Source organism: Zonotrichia leucophrys, chromosome 5 (assembly GCF_028769735.1).
Source record: "Zonotrichia leucophrys gambelii isolate GWCS_2022_RI chromosome 5, RI_Zleu_2.0, whole genome shotgun sequence".
Classification (NCBI taxonomy): domain Eukaryota; kingdom Metazoa; phylum Chordata; class Aves; order Passeriformes; family Passerellidae; genus Zonotrichia; species Zonotrichia leucophrys.
The window spans coordinates 21,138,812-21,159,323 of record NC_088175.1 but is presented as its reverse complement, the minus strand read 5'-3'; the positions used below and the strand labels follow the sequence as shown (position 1 = coordinate 21,159,323).

The window sequence follows — 20,512 nt, the reverse complement described above, 5'->3', positions numbered from 1 at the left end:
ACATTCCCAATCTTATGTTTCCTGTAACAAAGTGAAATGTGAATAGCAATATAAAGTCCCAAACATTTTGATCCCTGTATATTTTTTCTTGCCTGTCTTAGTGCTTACTCTGTGCTCAGAGACTAATACCATGTGGAATTGAACACCTGCAGCCCTTGCTTTGAGTTGTGCTGTATATTGCAGATGAAGGCAACTGCAGGTGCTCTATATTTCCCAGAACTTATCCCATGTAGCACTGCAAATCTGGAAGGACTTACTGTTCAAGCAGTCTCAAGATGATTTTTTTTGTAGCTGGATATACTTTGAGTATTTGACAATTTATGCCTATTCTCTGTTTATTTCCCCCAACGACATGTACATTTCTTTAATTTTCAAGGGTTTGGGGATGGTTTAAAATTATTTATGTGATGAGATCTTATATGGGGATGTTCTGGAACTTCTTTGAGGGGAATGATTATTTGCTAGTCATCAGCTTTGTCTCCTCTGTATCGCCTATTTGCAATCATCAAACCACTTATTACTCTTGTCCATGATTCTAGATGTCTACATGAAAAATTAGCATCTTTTTCAGAATGAGAAAATAGTGTTGTCCATGCAAGGAATTGATGTTATGTTTGCTTTTGGTTCTTGGAGAATAGTGATACCAACAGTCCTATTAATAAATAGAGAGTAAAAAGAACTCTGATTAATAGTCTCAGAATCTGAGTTGTATCTTGGGTTTGAGAACTTCATCTTTTCCTGGAACTATTTCCCTCTTTAGATTCTCTTAAGATAGACATTTCTTCTAACCTTTTCAGATTCATGAGAAAATTAGCTAGTTTTGCCATTTAATTCTGGCCTTTCACTGCAACCTTTGCTGTGTATGGGTATGAAGTATACTATTTCTGCCATACAGTGTAAGTGCAGGGCGGCCATATGTTAATATAAGAGCAGAAACAGGGCATTTGGGGTCTGGGGAGTGGTTTAGGATACATGTATTATCAGTCAAAAAGGAATTACATGATCTTGCACATGTTTCTCAAGGAATGAGTTCCAACATCTGAAATGATCTGTGGTTCAAAAATCATTATGTAAGAAACTACAGGTATATTATATTGTAAGGAAAAGTAGGAAATGGTACAAATATTAAATTTAAAGGGTAATGTAATGAAGTTAAACATCATGAACAAGTAGAGTCTTCTGTGCAGCTCAGGGGAGTATATAGCCCTAGGTGATGCCTTTTGCAGGCTGTGCTGGTAGGTGCTGTGAGAGGTAGAGAAGATGGGGCAATGCTCTTAGCTCTTGCATTGCTGAGACCAGCAAAACTACTGTATCAGTGTTTAAACAAATCTCCACAACACTGAGAACCCGAAACTCTTTGCAAACATTTAATGAATTTCCAGAGTAGTCGTTTTGAGAATTTAATTCTAAAAAATGTTTAAAAACTGAGGCAAAAAGCCACATAGAAGTCCAGGCCTTAGCTCTGAGTCCAGAGCCCAAATATTTTCCCACATCTGTGGTAATGCCTTGTTGATTTTGATCTTTACTCTTGTGTACATCAGCAATAGCTCATAGAAGTCAGAAGAGTACACAGCTGTACAACCAGTAAATGTCATTAGCTGAGAATCACCTGCACATCACAGACTCCATTGCAAGTGTGTAGGTTTAACTAAGGGTACAAGGGAATGATATGTCATACTTAAGATTCAATATCTTTGGTTTTGATATTGCTGGAAAGTCATCTATCACATTTGTCTCACAGGGTCTTTTTTTATGTGTTTTATAACTTATTAGACTAGAATGTAAATCAGATTTAGTTGATTTTCACTGAATATATTTAAATCTGTTGGAATTATGTGGATTTTTTAAAATTTCATCTTATACCACATCATTATAAAAAGCAGTCAGAAAACCATAGATCATATGTAGTATGTATCATTTCAGATAAATACGGATTTGCAATATACAATATAGTCACATACTGCATTTTCTTGGTAGCCTTTTAAAAATCCTCTTAATTATTTACAACAAGATAAATCATTTAACATTTTAAATTTTAATTATGAGCAGAAATCAGCATTTAGTATTCTATGCCAAAGTTTTAAACTCTGCATAGATTCTAAATTTCCTCTAAATAGATTTCAATTAAGCTTCTTGCTTTTTACATTTTTTTTCTTCCTGGGGTATAATTGAATATATAAAAGACCCTTTAAATCACCACCCTCTTCTCCAAAAAGTGCCAAGATTACATACCCAGCAGTCTTTGAATTCTTGAAATGCCTTCAGAAGTTTTCAGATATTTGTTTTAATAATTGTTAAAAATTTATTATGATGCATTAATTGTGTGCTCTGTGAGTTATTAAATAGTAAGTTCAACATATTAATCTTTCATGTTATTGTTGTCAGTGCTATATTGAGGAAGGAAGCATTGATTAAAATTCTCCTTTAAAGGTTTTTTCCTAAAAGAAGGCAGTATGTGCACTTATCAAGATACATATTTGATCTATAGGGAAATGATTGCAAGCAAAGTTTTGATATAGCATATGCTGAACTTGAATTAAAAAGATTTTGGTTATGTAGAGTTCAAATTACCTTTGACATATTTTTGCAGGTTAGTTACAAATTCTCAACTAAACATAGAACTCTTCTTTATCAAAGAGCCTAACATCAGATTTTAATCATATTTTGTACCCACAGGGTTTTAGGTTTCCAACAGGCCACCTGTCTCAGACATTAAAAAAATCACAGGACAGATGGGAAGGTGAAAGTGGTTGTCCTTGGATAAAGAAATTCTTACACTGCAGGAACAGTCACAGTCAAGGCTGGCCAATATATCACACATATTACCCCTTTCTTCTAGCATTGCTGTATCATGATTGCAAATTTCCCCTTAGTAGTATAAATATAGAATACATCACTTACCCTTTTCCAATAGTGCGATTCACAAAACCTGTCTCTGTTCCACGAGATCTATGAACCACTGAGGGATAACCTGGCATGCACGGTACTTCAGCAAACATGGTGTGTCTTACACATGCCAGAGCTCCTAGAAATCCCATGTTGTTTATTAATGACAAAAGGGCTTGGCTATTTATTTGTGCAGACCTTTGACACTGGTCTGATATGTGTAATGTGTTTTAATATGTCAAAAAATATAGCAACCTCAAGAAAATTGGCTATTGGAAGAAAAGTAAAATGGTGAAGTAAAAGAAGTAAATTTTAAAGTAAAGAAGTAAAATTCTTCCTGTGTATTATCATTGTTTCCCATGGGGATGATAGCCATTGTACATCACTGGCCAGTGTGACATGGACTAACTCTTCATATTATATAGGAAACATTCAGCAGCACTTAAAAGTGCAAGGGGAAAATTCTGACCTCGGGTGTATGTACCCAGTTTTTATTGACCTGAGTATTTAAGAGCCAGTAACTCATTTGGCCTAATCAATTTGTGATGAATTAGAGAGCAGGCCAACAAAAAACTCTGTGTTTGGCCTGTGTGAAGATCCTACTTTGAGCTTTTTCTACTCTTCGCTGAGACTAAGAAGCAAAAGTGGCAATGGCAGTGTGTACTGTTCAACAGCTGTTAAGCGTGCAGAAGTTCAATTACAAGCATTAAGCCTGTGAGGTTTCACCTGACCTACACAACAGAGGGGTGCTACTTGGTGGCAAATAACCTGATACTGCTGTCTAGCCCATGGCACTGGAGAGGCTGGATGTCCCTGCCTAGAAATTAATATTTTTAGATACAATTTTTAAAGTCAAGAGAATTCAAATGCAGGGGAGAAAAAAAAAATCTCTTAGTAGGAGGTTGTAAATTCACTATGTAGATTCCTTTCTTAGTGTATCCTTTGTTGTATGCCAGCTACTAATATAATCATTGACCAGGGTGAAGTCAGAGCTCCCCCTCCCCCGATTCCCAGGGCCCACCCCTTTGACAGGGGTGATGCTGACAGTCGGTGTGAGCCCTCAGTGTGTGATCCTTAGGAGGGGAGGAAATTGAAACGGCTGTCTCTGTTTTTCACGCTTGTTCTAACCACTGTGCAAACAGAAGCGCATGTTAGTCTCTTCTAGATTCTGGTTTTGAGTAAAGTCATAACATGCAGTGATGTTTTGTGGAAAACCTGCCCATTGGGACATCACTTAGGCAGGACCTGAGGACACAGCAGATCAGGCTGTCATTGGATGCAGTTGTCAGACAGGTACATAAGGACTGTGCCCTTACCTTGCTTGGGTGGGAGCAAGAATGTTTCACGTCATGAACAGAAGTGGAATTGTAGAGCTTGGAGGAGCCTGTGGGAACTGAACAGCCTCTGTTTATTAAAAACTCATGATTTACATTAGGCTGAAGAAATGCAGTTCTGATCCTAGGCACCCTTCAGATTTCCAGATTTTCATTCCTCAGTTCAGTGGCCCATATTTTTTAATTAATTAATGTTTGCAGAAAAGTTTCATATGGAAATTCCCCTGGTTATTTTGTTTAAACAGGTATATAGGTAGCTCTACTTGTCCCAGTAATGACCTATCTTGGTTTAGATCCTCTTTGTATAGAATTGGATCTTCTTTAAAGTGTTTGCATTTCTATATGAATCGAAGAAATAGGATTGGAAGGACTTGAGTTGGAGCTGGGGATAGCAGGGGAAACAATCGACAAAGGGAATGTACTTCTGATCACAGACCTTTGCTATCAGATGCAATCATAATCTTTCTTATAAACTTGCTTGGCTTTCTCTTCAGATCTTTGACTCTACTGATTTCTGGCCCAAATTGCTGCTCTCTTGGAAGGTAAAAGACCAACACAGAGAAGGAAGATGGATGGCAAAGTGCTGGCCCTCTTGATAAATGTGAGAGAGTTCCCTTTATAGCCACTGTGGTGTTGGTTAGCAGGTTTGTGGGAAACATCTGAGTCATTAACAAACATGATTTGTTCATTCTTTACCTACTACTATCCCCAGAAGTTTTTTCTCAGAAGGTTTTAAATTGTCTAGGAGCAGGGCTCATTGGGAGCTATCCTCTGCTCCGAAATCTTTAAGAAAGTCTATTCTGACAAATAATTTCATCTCCATGGACTATAATAAATTTGTTTCCTCTTGTATTTATTGTGGTGCATATTTGCATAGAATGTAATCTTTCTCTTTTTCTTCTTCCTTCTAACACCCCCTCCCCCCCGCTTTGTCCTTAATAAATACGTTTGTATAGAAATAAGGATGTGGAAAGACAAGCATGCCTAATATTGAAGGACAGTATGCTTGTGCCTAATACATTAGAGCAATTGTTCAAGAATAATTCATCTTACGTGAAGATTACCCCTGTAAGGCTGCCAAGGTCACAGGGACTTTATCAGCTGTACAAATGCTCCTTGTGTGTTTTAAAGGAATAGCCTTAACATTTCATTAAATTTCGTTGAAGCAATTTCATTTATTTCCTAAGTTTTGTTTTCTCTATTAAAATATTTTATAGTTTTTTCTTTGCCTTTTTTTTATCTCACCTTTTTGTAATTAATATAAATGTGGTAGAATTACTTCTAGATTAGTGCTGTTTCACTCTAGAGCCGCAGCTCCCGAATGTGAGGTGCCAAGCCCAAAGGTGGGCTGTGAATGAAACCTTGGAAATGCTGCTTTTCAGTGCTTAGGTTTTTCCATGAGATATAACTCAATTAGCCTTGTACAAAAAACATGAGTGGCGAGGGAAGATGTGACCAACTGCTGGAGTCCTCTTTTATTTCAGTGTTAAAAGAAGCCACTGTCATACATTTAAAGTAGAGAAGCCTTAAGTGTAAAGATTCAGAGATATGGCAAGAGCTTCAACCAGAATATGAAATGCTTTAATTAATTGTTCCCTGCACCTCTTTTAGTTGAGGTAACTCCCTAAAGATAAAGGGCAAAGATAAAAAGATAAAGGGCAAGACCTTTGTTTTCTGTAAATCTAGGAAAAAGCCTATTTAGTTTTTGAGGGGTAAAGTGCTTCACACCAGCTAAGAACTGGCCTATAAACCCTCTAAATATATTCCCACTTTCTTATTTTCAAACTATTTCTTTCTCTGGAATGCCTACTACCTGCATTTTTTGGTAACAAGCTTTGAATTTAGCATTAATTAAATTCTCTTTGTATTAGAAGACAAACCTGCCTGTGACCCATTGGTCTCCTTGGTCTCTCCAACTAGTTTTGAACTCCTTGATAATACTAAAAGGGGCTTTGCAAACTAATTTAAATATTTTCCACTAATGCTTATATGGATAACAAAGCTGTAGTTTTAACAGGAATTTAACAGGAATCACTCCCAGTGATTGTGAACTTGGAGTGAGATGGCCTGCAGCATCATATTTAAGAGAGAGAATATCTGCACCAGGCTGTCAGCTGTAATGCTAGTTTACATTTGGAAGATATTTTGAAAACTCTTGACGGCATTAAAGGATGTGAAACCCTACATTATAACTACTGTGGGAAAATCCTATGACCATTTTTTCAGTATAATCCCACCAGTGAAGAATTTGTAGATTGTATTTGTTAATGAGTTAATGAATTGATGGCAGTTTTCTAGAGTTTTTCTACACGTAATATGGTCAAAATATTGATGTGTTCATTCTTTGTGAAACTGTAAAATGACCATTCAGTGGACTCTTGGCATGGTTATGTAGACTGCTTCAATTATCTTCCACAGGGAAGGAGAGCAGTGAGTGTCTAACATCATCACCACAAAAAATACAGTCCTCTAAGATAGATACTGTTGACAAAGACAGGCTTGCCCCATGACACCAGCATGAAATCACGAAAGCGTCTTAACTCATGAACAACTTGCACTTAGAAAATCATGTAGAATTAGTTTGGTTAGAAAACCTCTGCACCGTTCATTTATTATTTAATCTTATTTTACTTTGTACAGACAAGCTATCTGGCCTAGTGTAAGGCTTCACACAGCCAATTACTTCAAGGTGTTTAGTTCATATATTATTTAAAGCCTAAATCTTGTACAGGCTGTCCATTGATGACCCTGTGAGGAGCTTATAGTAAATGCCTTTCATCATTGCTGACTGACTCATGTGCACAGATCTACCTGCTGAGCTAAATAGGCCAGTAGAACTGATGCATTTGTAAGATATTGGATTTAATAGCCTTTTTTTTATGTGCTTAAATGATGGAACTTAGTACATATAGCTGAAGCCAGTGTTAGGATTTAAGAAGTGAGGTTTTTTAAAGTGTCATGCATTGTATTTGTTTCTGCTATTTGAAAACAGTGCACAATTCGTACCTTTAAATGAGCTTTTAAAGGCATTGCTGGCGTGTTGGAATAAGTAAAATGTTGCCATAGGAAGCTACCTAATGTATTCAATAGAATATTCATACAAATTCCCTTTTTAAGGCAGATTCTGGGGTTATGTTTGTTCTCTCTCTCCTTCCTCAAATCATCCCTCTCAGGCTGATTTTTAAGTCTAGTGCAGTGATGCCAGCAAGGTGCTTTCTGAATAGCCTGGAAAGAGACTTGCTCAAGGAATGCAGCGATTGCATCTGATGGGTTTATGTGCCATTAACAGTGTCTGTCCCACACTGAATGTGCCAGGTATTTAACTGGGGACTGGTACTAATTTCAGAGCTAATACTAAGCCGTTCCACATCAATGCTTACAGCAGGTGGCTTGAATTGACAGTGTAAAGGGAGAAAAAAAAAGTGTGAGAAAATTACCATTGTACTATAGAATTTCTCTGATTGAATTGACTGATTATACTGTCAAAAGAGCATTGGGAAACTGGCAGTGCTTATAAGGAGGAAAGAAATGACAGGATTCTTTTAGAAAGAGGTTCTCTAACTTTGCACAGTCAAATAGTTCAAACTGATGATAGAATTTTATGTTAAAGGTTTTAATCTAGCACTTAAGAAATCTGCATGTTCTTCAATTTAGGACTTCTCAAGCTAGTGTCCTGTGTAAACTGATCCTGCAGTTTTCTCACTCTATACTGGCCCTCTTTTAGTACCCAGAGGAGATTCAACATGAATCAACATATGTGGTTCACCATACTGAATCCCACTTTGTTGCACTATCTTTGAGTTTAATTTTAAAAACAAAACTAAAACTCAAATAAAAAGCCCCAAAACCCTTCCCCAACCTGTCACCTTCCGAAGACAATAGCACTGTTGTATTTGGAGGACAAGTTGTGTTCTCCACATAAGACACATGCAGAATGGATATGAAGGTGTACTCAGTGGCTTGTAGTATTGCAACATTGTTAAATACATGGATAAAGAATATCTTAAGGGAATTGTCTTAAATGCATTACTCACCGTCAAATTATTCTTTTCCCGGTGAAATTCAATGAAACAGGACCAGCCACAAATCAGAGAAACAGTCTGAATTTTTTTTAGTGATATAAATTAAATTGTTCAGTATTGCCCATTTATCCTGCTAATTGAAAATTCTTAACTATGCCCTGTGATAGCACTGTTTTGGTTTTGGGGTTTTTTTGGTTTAAATTCATGTTTGATGGAACAAATATTTTCTTGATTATATAATCCCACTGATTTCACCTAGGGAAATTTGGGTCTTACCATCTGTTGTACTAAGGGTTTGTGCACCTCTTTGCTGATACACCAGTGACCAGAATTTTCTCCCTGCAGAGACTTCAAGATTGGATAACAAAAACAACTTTAAAAAGCCTCCAATCTGTCCTTGCATGGCTGGCATGGAATTTCATGAATGTAAATAAAGTAAATATTGCCCAATTCTTTCTGACATTACAAAACAGAGTTGACATATGAATTTTTCTTCTACTTTTTCAAAAAATAAAGTTGGCTTATGATGAATAAGAACTAAATAGAAACAAGTGTTGATTTCTCTATCAGATACATCTTATAAATCAATCCAGAGACTTATTAACCTTTTGGGTTTTGAAATCATGACAGCTAACCTTATTAGTGAAATTTTGTTCCATCTGTAAAGAGAAGACATGGTAAAGGCTGCCAGAATAAATACTCTCTCATATTACTTGTACAAATATGAGTGCATTAACCTCGTGAGATTCGTGGTTTATAAAATTGGGGTACCATTGGAAGATAGGCTAAAATGGAAACTGGAAAAGGGGTGTGTGGAAATGGAGACCAGTCTGCTAATCTTCAGTCATAAGACAGAATGTTATATATAACCTAGCTTATGTATGATGATAATCATACATAAGTATCATTACATTTATGTGCAGTATATAGCAAGCTTAATTCTTCAAGGAAAGGGAAAATTTTCTGTTTGAAAGTGTATTAGAAGATGAACATTTTTGATGCACCACTTATCGTGTTGGAAGGCTGTGGCTGCCTTATAGTTATTCCAAACAGCAGGAAACTACATTCCATAGGATTTCTATGGTGACTACAGAGAATTTGTTCAGTTGCTTCCAGAGCAACCAACTCTAACTTACAGTAGCAGTAGGACTAATACTTGGAGCTAAGCAGTTCTGCTTCCTTTTGAACTGTATCAGTGCTGCACGAATACAACAGGCTAATACAATAGATTTTATAATCTACAGACTTTATCAGACCATTTATAGATTGGCAAATATAGCCGCAGAATCTGGAAAAATTCAATATCTGCGAGTTGTTTTCTTATGCCAATCAAATTGTAAAATTGTTTCTTCTCTTTCCATTTTAAAGACAAGAAATCCTTGCATCTTTATGCTTTTACTAGTTGTAAATGTTGATATTACAAGGGCAAAAGTATTTTGTTTAGACCAGATTTATCAAGGAAGCATGCTTTTTTCAAGTTGCCATTCAGGCTCTTTACCAATTTGAAAGGGAAGAATAGTATAAAAGGATGACTAGCATTACTGCTGGAATCATAAATTTAACTTCCCTTTGTGTATGGAATGAAGAGATATATCTTGCTATTTCATAGCTGACAGCATGAATGGTGTAGATTGTCATATTTATAATGTAGGTGAAAAAAGTTAATACCATGTAGCATGTAAAACAAAAATAAAATGGCCAGTGCATTGTATGAAAGTAAAAGAGGTTAAACTGTTTACTATTCATTGCTCCGAACATATTGTTTAGTGGAGATTAAGGATCAATTCTTCTTTTACTAACTGTCACTCTCCTTACCTAGGATTAGGTTTTGGCATAACTCAAATTGAGGATCTCAATAAATATATTTGGCTGTCAGTTTAATTTGATGCAAGTTGATGAAAGTAAAGTCCAGTGCTACAAAAATAAAATCAGAACTGTGTAATAATCTTCATTGAAAAATTCACTCACCTTTTTTTGACCTTTTTTTTTCCTCAGGAACCTTCTTTATATGTCTGTATTTAGCTAACATGCACATTTTTTCCTCTTTCCATTCTTTAAATTTAAAATTCTTTTTGTATGTGTCATGGATTCTTACTATTCCAGCTCCTGGTCTCACAAGTAGGAGTATTTGATAGAAGGGAAGAGTGAATTACATGTCTGTGGAAGCAGTAGGGTCTTACACCTTTTGAGTAAAAAGTAAAAACTTTTCATTGAAGAGAAAATTAATTACAAACAATTGAAAACATTTTAATATGAAGAAGAGCATAGCGTGGCTGTATGTGGTAGATGTGCAAAGTAGGTGAAAAATAGAAAGTAGGCATATTTTCTCCATTCTTATGAAGACAGGCATGAAATCATGACCCATGGACAATGCTTCAGACATTGAAACAACTGTCTCAAATTTTATTCAAAATGTGTTTGCCAACTGCAAAATCTTAAAAAAGCTCTGCTGAATTTTTTGGACCTATCCCTAAAAATCAATCAAAACTATCTTCATGGCAATTTGGAAATGACATTTAGAACATAGTTTGCTTTGGAAAGGTTGGAAAATGTTTTTCAATATTTTGGGAGTTCTGTAGCCCTCTGGTGGAATGCAAGAAGAATCTACAAGGAAAATATTTGATAATCCTTTACTATTCGATCATGTTTAACCAGGTAGTTGAGTAATATATTCTTTCTTTTGCTGTTTATACAGAAGTGATGCAATTGGTCATAAAGCCTAAGTATGCAAGAATCATGTGAAAAGCCAATATCTTCCTTTTTGTGCAAGTTGTGCAACTTGCAACAGTGCAGGATGAAAGCAATAAAATACCTAAACTTGTCTGGTTGGGGAGAGGGTGCTTGAAGGATGCTTGTCTCGCTGGGGAAAGGGCAGCAAAAATTTTCCATGTCTTGACCAGAAATGTTCATCTCTGATCAGAGGTGTTCAGGCAGTGTCCCTGAAAAGATGGTGCTATGAAGAACAGCTGTTGGGTTTGGTCAGGAACTGCTACTTTGTTCTCACAAGGAAGTTTTCTTGCTGAGACAGGTAGTGAAAAGCAATATGTCTTCCAGAGGAAGACATGCTAGCAAAAGAGGAATAAATAGTGATATTGTAGTGTGGAATCATACAATCTTAATATGAGGAAGTAGAAACTAGTTTCCTTTAGTGTAGCAGAGGTAAAAGAAGAAGAGCGCAGCCGCAGCAGCCTTTTTGGCATGGAGGTAGGGAGACAGCAACAGCAGTAGTCCTGCAAGAAGTCATGAGGGGTTATCAACTTATTTTTCAGGTAGCATAACCTCATTGCAATTGATTTTTAGTGAAGACACAGGGGCATGACTCCTATTGATGTACATGGAGGCAGTCATGTCAGAGTGAGTAGAAAGGTAATAGAGAACAAAATCACAGTAGGAAAGAATAAAATCTGGAGTTTTGGGAATGGGGAGAGCTGCTGAAGATCTGTTAGAGAATGAAAGGAAGACAAAGTAGTCGATTCTGGTGGGAAGAAACACATGAGTCCTCTGGGGGTGGGCGGTGAGCAAGAGCTGTGCTTGGAAAGGAAAAAAAGAGTGCTTTCTAGGGAAAGGAGATTCCAAAGGTGGGACCTGAAAAGTGCTCTACCCTTCCTGTGTGGCCCAGTTGGTAGAATAAAAACTGCCAAACTAATAGCTCGTGAATCTGAATTTTCTAAGAGCTGGCAGTGAGACACAGAATCACAGAAGCAATTAGCTTAGAAAAGACCTTTGAGATCACAGAGTCCCACCTATGAACTTATATCACCTTGTCAACTAGACCATGGCACTAAGTGCCACATCCAGTCTTTTCTCTAAGACCTCCAGGGATGGTGAATCCATCATCACTCCCCAGCCAGCCCATTCAAATGCCAAATAACCTTTTCTGTGGAGAGCTTCTTCCTAATGTCCAGCCTAAATCTTTCTCTGAACCAGCTTAAGACTGTGTTCTCTCATCTTGTCACTAGTTTCCTGAGAGAAGAGACCAACCCTCAACTGGCTACAACCCCCTTTCAGATACTTGTAGAAAGTGATAAGGTCTCCCCTGAGCCTCCTCTTCTCCAGGCTAAATAATCACAGCTCACTGAATCTCCAATTCTACAGCATGGGAGTTTGCATTGGCCAGGAAAATAAATAAATGACAATTCTAAGTAGTCCAACCCTTGTCATTATGGATCTGGCAAATTTCAATAATTTTAGTGCTCAGCCAAAAATAATTTTTATGGTGACTGTACAGACATATAGGATATTTACCAGTGTTCCCTATCTCATAAACCAATTATTTTTGTAAAACAGTAGAAACTAATTCTGTGCTGTGGCAGGAAGAGAAGCAAACTGTATCTTCAAACTGGAAAGGTGCTCTACTAGCACTACCATGTCTCCATTCCTTTACTACCAACTCAGTTCTGAAAAGAGCCTAACATGTTTCTTGCAGAATGTATCTACTCAAAAAGAGTTTCTGAGCATAAAGATTTTGAAATTTTTGTTGTCAGGATTTCTGTTTGAATATTAGCTATGTGGCATAGAAATTCTGTATTACTCCAATCCCAGTTTAATTAAGATAAACCAATCAGAACTGGGAGGTCAGTGAAGTTGCAAATAAAACAGGACTACTAAAATGGAAGCTTACCCTGTTATTGTCATGTGGCAAGACTGCTGTTTAGGTTAGCTTTGGAAATGCTCCTTTATGATATTTGAAGTTATGTGCAAAATGCATGCAGGCTGAATTTCCAGGTGCTGCAGATGTTGCTGAGATGCTCTGCTGTATTTGGTAGATTGCTTGGAATCCACACAGCAGATCTGCTCAAAAGGATAAGCAGTTAGTCTCTCCAGTCTCCAACTCACCAGGGCTCTCATCTCTTACAGGACATTCTTTTGTCTTTATTTATTTCAGCCCTAAACAAGTTCTAAGATCTGCCAGAAGAACTTTATATCTTAAACCATGAACACATCTCTTTCTCTTCTGCAGAATTTCAAGACTAAATCCTTTGTTAGCTTTTTGAGAAAGAAATTTAATTGCTCCCAAGCCAGGATGCTTTTTGCCAGGTTTCAGGCTGTAGCCACTTCTTACTGCCAAGTTCTGAACCTCTGAAAATAAGGGCTTATAGAACTGCTGACACAACCTTAACTATAATAATGCGAATGACACCACCATAACACTAATGATAGATGGCACACATTTTAAAACATTTAAAATGATCATAGCCTTAAAGTCAAACACATCTGGGATATATTAATGGTATATGAACTGCCCTGTGTGGATCTGAATCATGAACAGTGCAGAGATGGAAAGAGATAAATTGCATAATAAATCACTTTACTTATTGTATTGTTTACTTAAAAAAACCCGTATATACTTTCTGTTTATGCAGCATGTCAGATGTTTGAAAAAAGATGAATAGTCCTAAATTCATATTTATTCCAAAGAATGAATATTTAGCACTCTGTTGTGTCACACTGACTTCTGAGAAATAATTACAGGATATGGTTTTACCAACAATGATGCTCAGAGGCCATTGAGTTTTTATATATTTAGTGTAGTTCTATCATCTGATCATTTTGTTCTTTTTCATGTCATGAATTTATGGAAGTCAGTGTTTTTCAACCCTCATTTTTAATTTTGGCAGAATGGCACATCATCTCTGCTGGTGCTAAATGGATAATTGAAGAAAATGTTTCAGTCTTTCATCCTTTACTCTATTATAGTACCCTGATTCTCAAAACTTGTGTAATAGTTATAGATTTTATTTCTTTCAAATGTCGCTTTCCCAAACTGATTAAGCACAAGAGATTACAAGGGCTTTCCCAATCTTTCTTATCTATGAAAACATTGGTTCTTTGCAAATAAGTCAGATGAACTTATTTTAAAATTCTTCCCTCAGTACTGAAGTAAAAATAATTTATGGGCAAAATTCAAACGTGCATCTGAGAGAGGAGGATTTTTCAAGGGAGCTGCCTATGGGTCAAAAGCCCCACAATCAGCTTAGACCCATGATGATAAAGTCATAAACATCTATCCCATCCTGTTTCACAGTGGCACACTGATTCTTCTCTTTAGCCTTTTTTTCTCTTCTCTCTTTCAGGATGTTTTTGTTGTTGTTGTTGTTTTTTGTTGGTTTTTTCCACTTAGTCTTTCCCCATGCCTGGGCCTTCAGGAATGCAATCATTGCTTTGCTTCAGGAGCCCAAAACCAAAACTTTCCTTTTCTAGGACACATTTAAAGGTGGCATGCAAGCTACAACCTTTCAATCATAATTTTTGGATAACTAATGTTGCTGTGTACAGGGAGGAGTAACACTGAGCAGTATTTAATACATTCAACACAATAATTGAGCTTTTTTTCTTCCTGAAAGCATGGACTTTACGTTTTGTACTTGTCTTTTATTTTGCCTACTTCTTGTTTTCTTTTTGTCCACTGCCAAGGCCTTCTTTGCTCTTTCACTTCTTGAAATGTTTCTCTCAGAACTGATGCTTTTTCCTGTTTTCTCTTCTGTCCCATTTTTGCTTTCAATTGGTTGGCAAGATTTAGTTCTACCCCTGCTGACAGCTCAGCTCTGGAAATTTTGTTTCCAGCATATCATGTATTAAATCTGTTCTACTGAAGAGCTAAACAGGCTCCTCCCTTTTGCTTCCTGCTGTCTTCAGAAAATGCTTCATTTCTTACAGACAAATGTATTCCCAGCTACTATTTTTCATATAGTCTTAGAAAAATAACAGAATAATGAGACATGTAAGAAAAAGCAAACGTAATAAATATTGTAAGATTATGAGTTTAAAATATGCTATTTTCAACTTGTATTTATTTCCCTATTTTTAAGGGTGTTTTTTTTAAAAAGTAATGAAATTTAGAGCAATTTTTCTATTTCTCTGAATTTACTGTACTGTAAAGTGTAAGAGAAAGTATTTTCCTGTTGCCAAAGTATAATCTGGAGGTAATATTTTTATTTTCAAATGAAATTTAACTGGACGAAACTTTTGCCTCAATACATAAAAGGCACAAAGGAAAGTTTCACAAAGATAACAGAATGATCCCAGAGATCTAAAAAGATATAGGTTTTATTGTAACTTATAAATCTTAGACTTTTAATTGTATTTTATTCTAAATAGAAACAGTAATAATTGTTTCTTTATGGTTTATTACACAACAAATTAAAGAAAGTGAGATTTTAGAGTTTTCAGATAAGGAAAAATATCATGAAAAAGGAAAACTCTTTTGAAAGGTATTTTTAAATTACTGATTAAATTTTAATAACTAAAGGCCCGGTTCTGTGAAATGCAGCTTAAAAACATAAAAAAATAGCCCTATTTAATCGCACACTGTGATTTGAAAGAGCCAAATTCTTAATATCCCAGATTTCAAAGGAAAGGAGCAAGTTCAGCTGTTCTGAAAGATGGAATGTCTCCCAAGATATTCTTTAAAAGTAATGGAAGGAGGGGTTTTATTTTAGTGCTGCTAGTAGTTATATATAATCTGGAAGTTATTTTTGATTTTATCTCTTGAAATAGTTGTGGTTTAGATTGATTACATATATACATTGTCAAATCTCATTGTAATAATTTTGAGAGATTTGTTTGGACATTGTCCATAGCATTTTTAGACCTTAGGTTTCTCTTCTATTTAGGGAATTTTTACCTGATTATTCTTTCCTTAATCTCTTTTAAAGATACTCAACAAAATAGGAGTTTACATCTCTTGAAGAGGTCTACAAACATGTTCACAGCTTGAATTATGCTGTTTGTAATACTTAGAGGCACTGAAATACTGATCTGGTGCTCCAGGTTCTCCATCATTTGCTCTATATTCTATACAGATTATTGTACACTGACAACCCGTTACGTGTCTGAATTGTAATGCTTCTGCACAGGATCTCAGTAAGTCTCAGAGTACATTTATTCATTAAGAGCTATCTATCAAAGCCAGCAGAACATTGATGTGATTCACAATATCCCTTAGGATGGTGTCGTCTACTTTATTAAACTATTCACTGTATTTTTGTATAAAACGGAAGTTAATATGGGCTGTGGTCCAGAAAAGCACTTTAGGCATGAACATAATGTTGAACATAAATAGTTTCACTGGCCTTGGTGACACGATTCATTATCTTATAATTATTTATATATTTATTTCTATAGTTAAACTTTCTATGGGATCAAGTCCACAGGGAAACCATACACTCAAGGGAGCCAAAATGGAGGGCAGAAGCCCACAAATTCTTTTGTTTTTAGAATTTTACTTATAACCCAACATAATTTTTGACATTTATTATAGTAGATGGAAAGAGACTACTGCTTGGTACTTACCAATGTGTTATAGAGCACTCATTTCTTCTTTTTATTTAAGAAACATTAATATAGATCTAATCCATACAGCATTCTGTGACTCAGAACTTTTACTTTCTGGAACTCTTAAAACCCTTTGGGAGAAATTTTTCTTCTTTTTCTAGGTAAACAGTAAAACAAGCATTGTGATTTATTGTGTCCCAAAGTTAGCAGTTGCACAAGCTGTAGCATTCAAAAGATTAGTCCAGCAGATTTATTTTGAGATGAATTTGCAGAGGCCCTGTTGACTATTTTCAACAACTGTGGTTGTGATTTGGTGAGAAAAGTGGCAGGATAGGTGCTCACAGGTGCCACAGAGCTGTGTTTGTTTGTGGTGCTTACGTGTACACGTTGTTTGTGTAGCGTCTTTTCTTCTGGTAGAGATCACGTCCTCTCAACCCCACTGTGGCCTTTATTGAAAGCCTACAGAGAGATAAGTGGAAGAACTATTGACTGTAGTCTTTGAATTCCTGGCATAAATCATTCAAGCACTGAATGATGTAAATACATTTTGACACGTAAAGATTCTGTAATCTGAGCATCTGGTAGTGATAGAAATGGCTGTGGGCAGGTGGTGTCACCATCACTTTCTCCATTTGAGTTGCCTTATCATACACTCATGTATGCTGTGTGTGTTGTCATTTTTTCAAATGGCACACACAGCAAGCAAGGATCAAAAGTGCTCCCTAAGACTTTTCTCTAAAACTAAATAATGCAGTGTGGTTTTTTTCTGTTCTAAATTGAAAGCAAAGAAACCTGTTACATATGTGTGCGTGTGGGAAAGAGTGCATGTATATATGTGTGCATACGTGAATGCACAGGCACAGGGGTGCATTTTGGCAGTAAGTGGTTGCCTAAATAAAAAACTGTTTCCCAGCCACTTGTCAAAGGCGGCTTCTACTCTGCTGTTACAGGTGTGACTGCAGCATCCATAGGCATACCCAGCGTAGTTTCAACCCAAAGTAGCCAGGCTGTAGCAACATGGATTTCAATGCATGCTAAGTGCCCAAATATGCAAATAGCCTGCTGGCTGCCTCCTTGCAGCACGCCTGGGGACCACTAATACAGAGCTTTACCATCATTCATACCACATCCAGCTTTGGTCTGCCTGCACTCACACATTCACACCTCTGCTTGCTGCGCAGACAAAGCCCTGGTGAGTTATTGGGAAGGCAGCGTCATGTTACAATTTTCTGTAAATGTGAAAATGGTCTTTTCTAACACTGTTCTAAAGGGAAGAAACTGCTTAAGACTGTATTGTGAACTCTTTGTGTAGTTTCTGTTCAGCTTCTAATGCTGAGTAAAGCACAGGAACTGTGTGGATTAATTGAATATGGGTCAAAGAACTGTATCCAAAGAGTCTACCTGTGCTCCTGCTTCTGTCATTTCTGATGCCTGAAAAGCTGTTGCCTCCACATGTTCTGCTTCAGGTGCCAATACATGCTCCAGGGAAAAGGACACATTTTGCATCCATGCATATCAAGATGAGAATAATCAATCAGTTTTTCTTCAGCCCAAATAAAAAAGTCTATGAAAGATTGAAGTTTCAGGTTTTTTGCAAATGAGTTATTTTGCTTTAATTATTTTCTGAGGAGCCTTGTTTTACAAAATAATAGCTAAGAATCAAAGGTTGACTAACATCCTATATTTTCCAGTCCTATGAAAATGGAAATAGGCTTATGGTACAATTCAATACAATTAGATTTTCTGTTTAGTTAGAATCCAGTTCACTGAAATAATTCAGAATCAAAGAGATGCCTTCTCACTTCTCAGTTAAGGGGGGAAAAGAACTAGCCTAGTTGCATTAAAAATGTGAGTAGTCAAAAATTCAAACATATAATTTTTATAGCAATGGTGAAATGTACCCTCTAGTTCCAAATGTTTAAACTTCAGCAGTTCTCATGCAGATTAGGTAATTGTTTGCCTAAATGCCAGCTGTGGATTAATCTGCTGGTTAACTAGCCAAAAATGAGGATTTGCAGGTGAACAGAAATACTTACATGTTTCAGGAATAGTGGAAACTGCAAAGAATTGAGATTTTAACTTAACAAATATTTTTTAAAAAGTCGCACTGCTAAGTACTTTGCATATATTTTTTCTTGGCTTCTCATATTTCATCAAGCTCGCTTTGGAGATTTATAGAAGTGAATAGTTTTAGAAACTAACTTTATATTTTTAGGACATGCATAGCTTATAATATATAATTCTAAATTAGTGTTTGATATTTCTTTATGACCATTGCTACTGATTTTGTGACCATTTTACTAAATTACACTTTTGTATTTGAAATAAAAAAGTATTACTTTGAAATGAAACACAAGGAATGAAGTGATGTCAGGGATTTGGCTAGACACACTTTAAGCAACCAAATTTGCTGGTGTATCCACTGCTGAAATAAGTATATGTGCTAGAAGGGTGGAAAAAATCCCAAACAAACCAATCACAGCCCTTGCTAATACCTCTATGGCAGCAAAACTGGAAAGAAAATGGAAGAGGGCCGGAGCAAAAGTCTAGTAGCTTATTCAGTTTTGGGAAAAAATGCAATGTAATTTTTACCAGTGTAGGCTAAGTTACATTTACCCAGGGTATTGGGGCAGGGAAGAAAAAGAACCCTATTAAAGACCTAATGATAAAATTATTTTAATTCTTTAAGTCTACCCACCCTTAGGTTCTTATGTTGTAGTTTTGGTAGTGGGTGGGGAGGGCTTGATTTTGCAAAGTGCAGATTTGGGAATCAAACAACATCTGTTAAATGTTGTTATAGTGACCATGCTAGAATTCAGGTTGGACTGAATACAGAAACTTTCTTTTTTCCTTTTTTTTCTTTTAAACCTGTTCTTATTTTTTCATTCCAGTAGTGAGAAAGTAGTAATAAAGACTGCAAATTCATTTTATTTTTTTCATATGGTCTCTAGTTTTTCACATGTTTTGTATTATCTCAAATTATCTCTTCCCATTTTGCATTATCTCCAGTTAAATAACATTTTCAGTACAATGTATTTTGAATATTCTGTATGTTCTTGGTTTTTCAAGAAATAAGCTTATACATTGTGACACACAAAACAAAAGCAGAAAAGACACAAGAATGCAGCTGTTTATTACTAGCTGATGAAGAATTAAATAACTTTTTTGGACCATCTGCAAAGCTTACTCATATGGCCTCTGCTTTTTACTGTTGTAAAATGTAGCTTTTGAATTAGTGGTGAATTGGAGCTCTGAAATTATCACTACTAATCATGTATTGTGAAGGAATGGAAAATATACTATTCACAGAATCACTAACTATTGCTTCATTTTATAGTTACTGTATTCATTTTCTATGACAGTGGCATATTCCAACATGTCTTATCTCTTGCCTTATCTTTTCTTAAATTAAAGTGCTGGTAATGAGGGAAGGGTATGCCCCTAATCCAAGGTTAGGAGGTGAGAAGGATTAATTTAAATGGGGTCACAAGATTTTCACCTCTCCCTTCACTGTAGACTTACAGCAGAGAGCCTTTCACAGGGTAAGGGGGAGTCCTGTGAATCACAGAGCCTTTGGAAGCAGTGGCAAGGTGGAGCAGGGATGCATATTGGCTTTTTCTCCTCAATGCTACCTTTCTCAAACTGAGAAAGAAATTATAGGGAGCCATGCTTAAATTTTGCTTCTGTGTGGCGTTGCAAACCATCTGTATGCTTTGGGTTGGAAGGGACATTGAAAGATAATCTATTCCAGCCCCCTGGATAACAGTAAAGGGGCAAAAGCATTTGCCTGGTTATGCAGCTGTGCACCTTCAAGGGTCAGTTCAGTATCTCAGGATTGTGGGAGAATCAATTCATCTGTCAAACCCTTAGGGGAGGAAAGGAAGGACATGGGGGATGCTTCTATTGGTGCTCTCCCAGTCTGATTCTTTTTAGGAACTTGCTGAGGAGGCACCTCATCCTATCATCCAGGTCTTTAAAGAAGACATTAATTGATAT

At 36.4% G+C, this 20,512-nt stretch overlaps 1 protein-coding gene across 5 annotated transcripts in view; it reads left to right on the top strand.

The window, feature by feature from the left end:
- Window positions 1–20,512, top strand: part of NPAS3 (neuronal PAS domain protein 3) — a 590,252-nt gene that overhangs the window by 136,982 nt on the left and 432,758 nt on the right. The gene's annotated exons all lie outside the window — the stretch shown is intronic.